This window comes from Aquarana catesbeiana, linkage group LG11, assembly GCF_042186555.1.
Source record: "Aquarana catesbeiana isolate 2022-GZ linkage group LG11, ASM4218655v1, whole genome shotgun sequence".
Lineage (NCBI taxonomy): Eukaryota > Metazoa > Chordata > Amphibia > Anura > Ranidae > Aquarana > Aquarana catesbeiana.
Window position 1 is genome coordinate 260,933,792 of NC_133334.1, and position 4,938 is coordinate 260,938,729.

Here is a 4,938-nt window from a genome sequence, read left to right on the forward strand (position 1 = left end):
GTAGCATTAACTCTGCCGCTGGGGATTCATGCGGGCTTATATACACAGACAGACTAGTGAAATATGTGTGTGTGACCATTGGGAGGTACTTTGTTAGTAGATTTGCTAAGGAAGGTCCTCTGTCTTGTCAATGAGCCCCTCTTCAGGAACCCACTGCAATATGTACAATGAACAGAAACTTGATCCAAGGCAGAGACAGCCAACCTTGTGCCAACACACACACACGGCTGTATGTACAAACAAACACACACACGCTGCTATATGTACAAACACACACGACTATATGTACATTGTACAAACAAACACACACTGCTATATGTACAAACAAACACACACACTCTATACCCTTTTAAAGGGACCAACATATCAATGTAACAAAACACACCAATGTATGCAGACACATCCGCAAACACTGCAACATGTTAAAACACTAAAACACACAGATACACAATGCAATACAACGTTATGCAAACATAGAATTATATATACATGTCTAACCTTTATTGAAAACAAATCCCAACATCCTTTTTACAGCTGTCCCTCATTTTTGCCCTGATTAGGAAATAACAAATAAATACACTATTACATTGTTTAATTGGGTATTTATTGCTTGCTATATTGGATCACACCCTGTAAACAATTAGGATGCATATTTATTAAGTGCAAATATGGGATAACAGAAAGTAGTGATGTCAGCAGATAGTCAAATCGATATTTTATTTATTTTTTATTTTTTTATTTACAAACATGATGGAATTTGATTACTTGGGACTATATGAAATTATTATTATTATTATTCAGGATTTATATAGCGCCAACAGTTTACGCAGCGCTTTACAATATAAAAGGGAGACAATACAGTTATAATATAATACAATACAATAGGATTAAGAGGGCCCTGCTCAGAAGAGCTTACAATCTAATAAATGATGACAAAGGGAATGGTAGTGCTGAAAGGCATGAAGTGAATTTTAGTTAATGGTAACAGTTTCAGGAAATTAAAATGTTCTAAAAAAAGATTTGCTACCCCTTTTTACAGTATAGTTAAAACTAATGTATTCTGATTTGTTATGTTGGTGAATAATAATCATAATACCATAAATAATGGAAAGGATAAAAATATAATAAATAATAGTAATAATAATAACAACATTATTATTAATATTATTATTATTAGTAGTAGTAGAAGTAGTAGTAGTAAATGTGGTATTAATATTAAATTATTATTATTTTTATTTTTTTATTAGTATTAGCATTCAGTTATTAGTAGAAGTGGTAGTAGAAGTAGACGTAATAGTAAATATTATTATTATTATTATTATTATTATTAATAATAATAATGATAATAATAATAATGTTTGTAATAATAATAATATCATGTCATGCTCTGATTTAGTATTTTATCTTGCTTTCTGAAGACAAACTTGCCTTATATTCTTAGTCTATTTAGTTAGCCAATAAATGTTATCACTTTAATTAATTAACTAAAGAAATTATTATTATTTGTTATTATTATTATTATTATTATTATTATTATTATTATTATTATTATTATGGTTACCATTCATATTTTTTTATATTTTTAATTAAATGTATAATTTCATTTTAAATTTAAATGTTGTTGCTGTTTTTAGAGGTAAACTAATATAAAAATGCACTCAAGCAATCTGTATCTAAATAAAAAAACTAAAAGATATCTTCACTCACCTATTTTCTTTTTTTATTATCCCATGTCAGGGTTCTCTTGAGTGTGTCTCATTTTTAATCATGTGATTTATTTATGAACATAAGCCAAAAAAGTCTTAATATCTGAATTTCTGTTTTTTTAACTTGGTTGATAAAATGTAATGGTTGGTTTTAGTTATTTAGCCTTTATTATTATTATTATTTTTATTAATAACATCCTTATAATAAAATATCAGTTGAAAACTAATTGACTCACAGTTTTAATTCTTCTTCTTATTATTATTATTACTATTATTGCCAATCATCATCAGACTACATTTCTGGAAGGCAGTCCTAAACTTTTGACTAATAGTAGGTTTTTGGCATTGTTCTAACATCCTAACATGCCCCAAAACCCAAGTTACCCCTGATAATAAAATCTTTTAAAAAATGTCATAAAATTAAATAGAAATTGAAACAAGAAATATTTTTAAAATAGATCTACATTTTTAACACATATTAACTATTTTTATTTTTATAAAATATAGACATTAACCTGTTTTAAATTAAATCTATAGTTTACATTTCTTTTTTATTATTATTTTACCAATCAAGGTTTTATATGTGGTATACAGTCTTGTAGTCAGAGATGTAGATTTATGTATCCCAGGGTGAAGCAATATGTGTATTTACTCCCATCGTAGAAGCTAGAGCGCCATCTTCTGTTCATTTCTGACATATCTGTGCTGCAAAAAAAACCTCAAGTCAAGAATGTCAGAGCCACCCAGATTAGTAAACATGTGTCATATCCTGACAGTTACATGAAAGAAGTTTTGTAGAGAAAACTGCAATATTTTGTCTTCCTGTATGCAATAACTTGCCCTTTTTGGTACCTTATGTTCTGTAATGGGTCCAGCTCATTAAATGCTTTCTGATGACGAGCCAATATTACAGTATGAAGGAGGTCAGCCATGATAGCTCTAAGTAGAGGCAAAATATTTCATAAGATTTTGTTATACATATTAAACACATTAAAGATGAAAGCCATCAAGCCACATATAAACAATTTTTTCTCAACATTGTAAGTTCATTTTTTTACACAAAAATATATTGAGTGTAATTTTTCATAATTCTATATTTGAGGATTAAAATATCACAAGTAATATACTTTAAATATTTAGGAAGCTGTACAATATGATGGGATAAACAATGCAGTTTCTAATTAGATTATCTGATGGCTAACTAATAAAGTAAAACAAAGAATGTAAAAGATTTCAGAATAAAAGTACATTTCCTTATAATTCTGAATATTCATAAAATTTTATTTCAATTTCAAACCATAAAAAGTATCATTTTCATTTAAGGGTAATGACAAAAAACAACATTTTGATGCATTAAAATGTGCTATATATGAAAGTGTGAAAATTAAAAAGCTATGTTTTGTATCTATTACTGTTTTCTTTTTGTCTTATAGCTTGTTATTTCTTTTATTGCAAATGTTCTGTTCTGTCAATAATGTCAATATTGTAATAAAATATAATAAATAATAATAATAAATAAAAAAAGGTTTTGGTTTACAATGTGACTTTAATATCACCAATGTGTTTTTATCGTTATTTAAAATAAGTAAATAAATGCTTGTATTGTTTTTCCCCTTTTATCATATATAGTAATAAAATGATTGTATTGTTTTACCTCTTTATCATATAAAGTAATAAAATGCTTGTATTGTTTTACCTCTTTTATCATATATACAATACACAATAATATTATGTAATGCAAAAGCATTGATCACTGAGTTCTTTAAAAATGATTAAATTGAAAAATACATTAGATCTAAAAGTATAAACGTAGGATACAATAAATAGATTTATAGACTGTTAAAATACTATTTATAATATCATTAAAATATGATAATAATAAATGCAATATATCTTCTGCACTTCATTTGAGGTTACAATGTTTTCATTCATTAAAGTACTTAAAACATTTTTTCCCTTAGATTATATTATAAGATACAGTTTAAAGTATACTTTTTTTTATGTTTTATGACATAACCAACTGTAAAAAATATTATCTTGGTAAATATACGTTTCCTGAAGTAACAGGCTACACCTAATTTTTTTGGAATATTTAATTTGTTTTTATCAATCAATCAATGGTCTGCATAAAAGGTCAACTTTTAAACATTTGTTTACATATCATCAGTTTTAACCTTAGAAATATGAAATTTGCTGTAAAACTGAATAAAGAAAAAAATTGCATTTAAATGCAAATGTAAAAAAAAAAATCAAGCTGTGACAACCAATTTGATCAGTATTGCATTTCTTTTATTATAAAATCAGTTAACGATCATAGACTCACTTCTTGGATACTCTTCTATGTTTAATGTCTTCTGATACACTGTGCCCCAAGTATAGTTATCATATTTGTAAGACTGGTAATAAATAATCATTAACTAGGGGATAAAAAAAAAACACAAATAAATGTTAAAACCCACAGTAAAAAAATAAATAAATTTGAAAATCATAAGACAAAAAGGGCAACAAAACTCTTTTTAAAAAAAAGTATTGAAACAAAAAGTGAGATTAAAGAAATATTTAAAACTGTACTTACAATGAACATTCCCAGTGCTCTCCCTCGTCTGTCAGCCTCCACACACTCAAGGAAATGTGTTTTCAGAATCAGAAATTAAAGTTTGGAATTTGTCAAAACCGCTCTCTTAGACAAACACAACGCAAACACAAACAGACACATTTCAATCGCCTATTTTTTTTTTCACCCTGGAGCAGGCAGACTGCGTTTCTAGTACTTAACAAATCCCTTCTATGAAAACACAGCCCCTATAAATCTGCCTTTTTATAGGAGAGCCTTGTTGATGAAATTAAATAATTGGGTAACAAAAACACACTTTGCCTAAATATGGAAGTTGTGTATTTTTTTTTTCTCAGATGGTGTTATTTTTGCAGTTTTATTATTTACAATGTAAACAGTTGGGTTGTGAAAGCAGTAAAAAAAAAAAAGAAAAACTTTTCCAGTTTACTAGGAAAATACATTAACCCCCTAATACACCAGGCCACACATTGTAATTGTTACTACATATCTATGCTCAAACAGAAATGTTTTGTCTCTAAATAAAAAATTATAATTTTTCCAATGACCCAGGGAAGCTCAATACCTTCCTATGAATCAGTTTATTTGGATACTTTCACAAAAAAAAAACCAAAAAAAAAAAAAAACCCTTGAGAATGAAGGTCACTAATTAGGAAATCT

The 4,938-nt window shown here is 27.3% G+C and overlaps 1 long non-coding RNA gene across 1 annotated transcript; it reads right to left on the minus strand.

The window, feature by feature from the left end:
• Positions 1–368: 368 nt before the first annotated feature.
• On the minus strand, positions 369–4,535 carry LOC141111779 (uncharacterized). The gene is made up of 4 exons (XR_012236473.1): positions 4,282–4,535; positions 4,030–4,123; positions 2,559–2,645; positions 369–2,411 (listed from the first exon to the last, which is right to left on the minus strand). It is a non-coding gene; the product is annotated as an uncharacterized lncRNA (long non-coding RNA).
• Positions 4,536–4,938: the final 403 nt, after the last annotated feature.